At 49.3% G+C, this 6,000-nt stretch overlaps 1 protein-coding gene across 8 annotated transcripts in view; it reads left to right on the forward strand.

Moving 5' to 3' along the window:
- The window catches only part of LOC119170568 (uncharacterized), a 217,786-nt gene that overhangs the window by 79,646 nt on the left and 132,140 nt on the right, over window positions 1–6,000 (forward strand). Inside the window, exon 1 of one of the 8 annotated variants that reach the window (XM_075887111.1) lies at window positions 1,008–1,212. The exons of the other annotated variants lie outside the window; for them this stretch is intronic. The gene's annotated coding sequence lies outside the window, so the exon portion shown is untranslated. Of the gene's footprint in view, window positions 1–1,007; window positions 1,213–6,000 lie in introns of those variants that run through there. 8 annotated transcript variants of the gene reach the window in all.

The raw sequence follows: 6,000 nt of genomic DNA on the forward strand, positions 1-6,000 counted from the left end.
TTCCAAGTTCCTTCTGATGTTAAACTCTTCTATCGGCTCGCTTGCCGTTTAATCTCTACTGTTGCCAAAAAGCTTAGCTTGCGCGAAACGTGGCACACGTGTGAGCATGACTTGACATGCGCCGAAAGATGCGCACCACCAGTTTTTCTCATACTACTTCATCATTTTTGTTCAGGAGCTTTTCCTCAGGCGGTCATTGGTACACGGCCTTGTTCTTCCTATTGCCACAACTCTGCAGAATCTCACCTGGATTCGGCACAACGCCTGAAAAGTTTCACGTGCTTCTTTTGGCAGCCTTGTTTCCAAGCACGAGGCATTCATTCGCTGGCACAGTTACGGCAATTTATTTGGAGCGGAAAGCAAAACAGGAATTTCATAATTAGTGAGCACCTTCTTCAGGCTATGGCTTACCTTATGCTCACCCTGTGCGTTGGGCGTACGCGGCAGGCTCCCCGACGCGCTGTGCTCGGAGGCAGCTTTGCAGCTTCTGTGTCAATTGTCACGTGATCATATAAACAAGTGGCGAGCTTCGGGCTGGGCGTAGCCCACGCGCCGAGACGTCGCAACAAGCGCCTCAGTATGTCGACGGCGCCTGTCGCTGTTTACAAACATGGAATATAGGTCTATAAAAGCGATTTGTACGCTGGAGCAAAATCGGCTTCGAAGATTGGTGCCAGCATCCCATACGTCCTTCGGGCGGGAAGTGAGATGCTTACTTTGCATATCCACGTGACCGCGCTTGCGCGTACCGCGGGATCGGTCTTGCGTGTTAGTGCAAGCAGGATCTCCATTGCCGCAGGTCTTATTTCCTTTCAGGTATACTTTCAGGGTCGTCCGAACGCCACGTACGCTGAACGCGGACAACAATCGCGATCTCATGCCTCTCGGTCACTTCTGGGCCGGCGGATGTTTTTAGACCCTCCAGCGACGCGGACGAGCGCTATGCTCAGCCGAGTGTGTTGGGCGTATCCGGTGTTCTCACAGCTGTTACACGACTCTGTGACGCGGACCTGACGTTCGTTCAGAGCGGCGCGTCGCTTTAGGCCCGCGCCTGGTGAATTCACGAATGCAGCCCGTCTCCCGAAGTAAGCTCGTGTCGGGCAGTTAGCCTGACCGCGTTTTTTTTGTTTGTTTTACCAGTGCTCCTTTATCATCTAGCCCCTTGTCTAACGACCACTTGGCCCACTCAGCGGTCATTGAGGGAGCTGTCAAGTAAGTTTCATTTCAAATGACGTTTAGCAGGGAAACAAGCAGATAATGAAATGGGAAAGTGTACCAAAAACTTACTTTGAACTGATATATGATGACTGCGTATGAAAAGATGTCATTATCTATCTAGAAAGCCCCTGACGCCACGGTTCTGATTAAGGAATGCAATGAAAGTATACCATCAAACCCTAATTTTAAGCATACGCACAGACACCTTCACACGCCAATGGCTTTCCAATGTCTTGCTCTCTTTCCATGGACAATAGTCGGTATACGTACGTATACTACCTTGAACTGTCTTGGTGACTGCTCAGGGTCGGCGAAATGAAGTGTAGTTCAACGAAGTCTGGTGAGTTTAGTGATAACTTTTTTTTTAAACAGGTGAGAGTGCCGACAGTGTTTAGCTATCGATATCTACAGCGTAGCGGAACGCAGTGCCCGCGGATGGTCCGTGCTGCACTGCTGTACGCCTCAACGTGTGTAGTTAGGGATCTGGACGATGTGCCTCAAACCTTGGGGCCTTGCATTCCGATACGTGGCTTTCGCTTGCGTTCCCGCTCATATCATCTATAGTGTCGTAGTGAATGAACCAATACATGACGAAATGTTCTGGTGCGTTTGTGGTGCACACATGTTGCATGACTCTTGTTTCGCAGTGTTGTGGTTTTGTTCTGGCGTCTTTCAGATTACATTGAATTGCAATAAGCTTGAAGTTTGGTTGAAATGATTTTATTGTTATACACTATGTTGCGGGATAATCTTCTGTAACTGCACGTGATTGTTTCCGCTGTGCCACGCATAACAAAGAAGAGCAGACCAAACGCGAAATAAAAAAAATCAGTCCTCTGGTCATCAAAGAAAGTTCGTGTGCCGTAGCCAGGATGGAGGGCTTTTCCACTCTGAGTTCTCCAAGTATCTATTTCCGTGTTGCGCGCCCCCTTTTGGTGACCTTCGAAAGAACAATGATTCCCTTTGACTCCTCTCTTTGGGCCTCCTCTTCTTCGTCCTCTTTCGATGGCGCGCCACGTACTCTGGCGAGCCGACTATTTTGTGCCCTCTTACCGCGGCTCCAAGTGACCCTCGCATTGTTCGGTTCACTTTGCAGGAACGCCTTTAGCCCGTCGATGTAAACATTAAGAAGGTTGCGATGCACAGTCTCCTATAATGCTATTTTAAGGAAAGATGAGCCGCGTCGCTATAGGAGTTCGGGGCAGGCATTGATCTAGGGGAAACAAAAAGAAGGCTTATCGTCAGAAGAATGCCAAGCCGCGCCGGAGATGGATAAACGCGCGGCTTCTACAGAAGCGAAGCGATTTGGCTCCTCATTTTCAGTGCTCACGAAACTCGCGAAAAAATCTCTGGAATGACTCTCAAGGGGGCGGTGACGCTTGTTCGTCGTTGATTTGGTGACCGCCTCTGTTTCTGAATAACGCATCGCGAAGCCTTTTGCGCAGTCGTATCCGGTGCCGTAGCATGGCCGTGTTGGCGCAGCGGCTTGTCGGAGAAATTAAGAAAAAAAATCCGGTTCATGCTTCAGCCTCTGATTCCGCGAAGGAGATAACGCAAGTTCGCGTCATTGTGGGCGAACGGGGTTGATGGACGCAGCGCTTCACTCGAGCCATCTACGTCAACCATGATGACATCAGAGGTTGTTTGATTCGAAAGTGTACGAGAGTGGTGTTGGATTAGCACAACGAACTCATCCGGTGTCAGAAGGTGCGTTGATCACGTGTGAAACGTATATACGTGTGAAACGTATATACGTATATACGATCACGTGTGAAACGTATATACAGTACAACCCATGCCGGCCGGATTGTCTCAGCGCTGCCAGAAAGGTATACGTATGAGACAGCTAGAGAGATGAAAGGGTGGACTCGAGAAAAATTTAGAGTGTGTGTGCAGTGCAGTTGATAAGTTGTTGTGTGAAACAGCTGACGAGGGGTCTGCATTAACAAAAATGCATTAGGCCAGTGTTCTTCGGTAGAAAAACATTCTGCCGATTCTGATACCGAGAATGAAATCGAGGAAGGCAGCAGAATTCACGAAGCATTTCGTTCACCAAAGTATCTTCCCCACAGGCCTGTACCGCCTACTTATGTGTCCATCACTATAGAACGGCCGCCTAAATTTTGGCTTACGAATGATTCTAGCGTAAGACACGTTTGCTAGTAATACGGGACGGACCCGGTTGCTCGGTTTCTTGACCTCCAAAACACGCGGACGGTTTCTTTTGGCGGGGCTTCTTCTGGAGTCTCGCTTATCGCTGGTTCACGCCAGTCAGGACAGCCACTTGACATATGCCTTCGTCGCGAACTCCGCAGCATACGGGCTACGTGCACCGATCGCTCCGATTTCGCGCCCGCAGCGGCCTCGGACGTCTCGCTCCGTCCGGAAGCAGCGGCATGCATCGATGTCAGCGTGATCGCAAACGCCCTCGTTTTGGGCCCGTCCGCATAAGCGCGCGCTAAGCTCCGTTGTAAGTGACCCGGTTCGTATGCTAAACGACTGCTATCGAGTGCGTGTATAGGCGGCATGATAGGCACGCGTCGTTTTTCACGGGCGGGTTGCTCGCTAGATGCCGCTTCCGAGACGCACGCTCCGCCGTTGTGTCGGCACCGAAAGGCAGCGTACCGAAGAAGGGCGTTCAAGGACGGCCGTTTTTTTAGGAGGGCCTCGGCGGCGGAACTCTCCGCGGCGCTGCGCCGTATATACGTAGGCGTAACGGCATTCCGCCAAAGGTTGCATGGGGGCTTAACATTGCGGCCTACCTTGTTAATAGCGTGCAGCGTGCGTGGAAGGTAGAGATGGCTTCAATTCGAACGGGGACTGAGTTGGCAATTCTTAAGTATAAAGAACGTGGCGCAAAAGACGTAACTATATAGAAAGCAAACAAAGACAATTGCCGAATGGGCTCTCTTTAGTTTGTATTGTACCGTTACTGATTGAGCGAGTTGTAGTTTGTGGAGGGGCCTTCGACTTAAAGCTTTGAAACAACTGGATCACTCACTCACTCGCTTGCCTCTAATCAATCAACCAATCAATCAAGCAAGCACGTAACCATGGAAGATGTATTGAACTTCAGACGTTATTTGCTGTCTTTTTTTTTAAACAGCTAAGTGGCGAACTACAGATTAAACACGGCAGCCGTAATGTTTAATCATACAGCATGATGATACATGTATACAGCCACATAAAGCTAACAACGCATGCTTTGAGGTATATGCACAACAACGAGGTATTAGCAAGTACGGCTCATTAAGATAACCATTTATTTGACCCGGTTATAAAGCAGACACACACCATCCGGCAGACGTGTGACTGGGTGCGAATTGATGAGACTGTAATTAGTGCGTCAGCACAGGCGCGCAGATTACAATCATTGACAACGTTTTGGACTGTGATTGTCGAATTACAGCGCTGTTTTGCTAGAATGTGCATCAAACTTTGGTTTTGAGCACGAGGGAACTCAGGTCAAAGTCCGGCGTTAAGAAACCAGGGGACCATTTTAGTAATGTTAGAATAATTGCTGGTGTTTTACGGGCCGAAATTACGATATGATTATGAGACACACCGTATAGCGGAGGGCCCCGGAAATTTCGATCATGTGGTGTTCTTTAATGTGCGCCTAAGTCTAAGTACGCGGGCCTGTACAGCATTTTGATTCCATAAAAACTCAACTGCGGTTACCGGGGACCGAACTATACATTCCCAGCTGCGGGCAGGAAGATTGAATATAACGCGAATAAAAATGAACGTTTTAAAAAGAGGTGGTTGCTGATCGCGTGGCTCAGTTGGTTTGCACGAATGTGGTTGTAAGTGATCGTATACTAGCGCGCGCCAAAATTTGCAGTGGGCGTTCATGTACACGCCAGATCATTTCTTTTCTACGCACGTCTAAGGAACGTGGTGTTTAGCGCCCTCGTGGCGTGCTAAACGTAGCATTTTGTCTTTATATGGCAAGGCGTACGCGTTAGGTGCTAGTACAGTATATAGAAATATAGGCGTTTGCCGAGCGGCGAATAAGAAAGCTTCGCTTTTTTTTTTTAACGCGCGGAGAAGGGCGTCTCATTCGTGCACGCGCTGCAAGAGAGCGCGGAGAAGACGCCACTACATCGACGTCGTCAACGCCGCCGGCTGTTTCGACACGACTTGGTGTTTGGTAAGCGCTTGGCGACGACTGCGGTAAAATAAAAATGACAACGAAAGGAAAGAAGCGTACAGGTGTAAAGCGAAATACCTCGGCCTTGTACGAGCTCTTGTTTGTACGTGTGGTGGTGGCGTACGCCGCGCGCATTTTGTAGCGGTGTAAAAGCAAGGGCGATGCGCAGCGTTCTAGCGAGCGTCGAGATTTCGCGAGCGGGGACGTACATGGAGGCATACCTTGGCGAGGACGTCTGAAGCACGCTTGGAGGTGCGAAGGCTCCGCGTGAGTTTAGGGGGGAAAAACAAATTGTGAAAGTGTGGAGGAGAAGTAGTAGAAAGAGAAAAGAAGAATCAAAGAGAGATTGAAAAGTGAGATGCGTTTCGTCGCTTTCAAAAAGTCGCGTCGTTTCTTCTGGACGAAGCGAAACATGGTTTAGTCCGGTCTGCGCGCGAATCGCATTAGGAACGCGATGTTGAAAGCCAAAGTTTCGAGGAAAAATGAAAATACAGAAAGAGGTTCTTGCGACTTCAGATGTTTTTGTCGAGTCGCACTGCGAAACGTTCACCGCTCTCTGCGAATATACACGTGTGTGGAGGGGGAGGGTGTATGTGTTTTTGTGTGGGAGAGAGAGAGCATGAAACACC

Source organism: Rhipicephalus microplus, chromosome 2 (assembly GCF_043290135.1).
Source record: "Rhipicephalus microplus isolate Deutch F79 chromosome 2, USDA_Rmic, whole genome shotgun sequence".
NCBI lineage: Eukaryota > Metazoa > Arthropoda > Arachnida > Ixodida > Ixodidae > Rhipicephalus > Rhipicephalus microplus.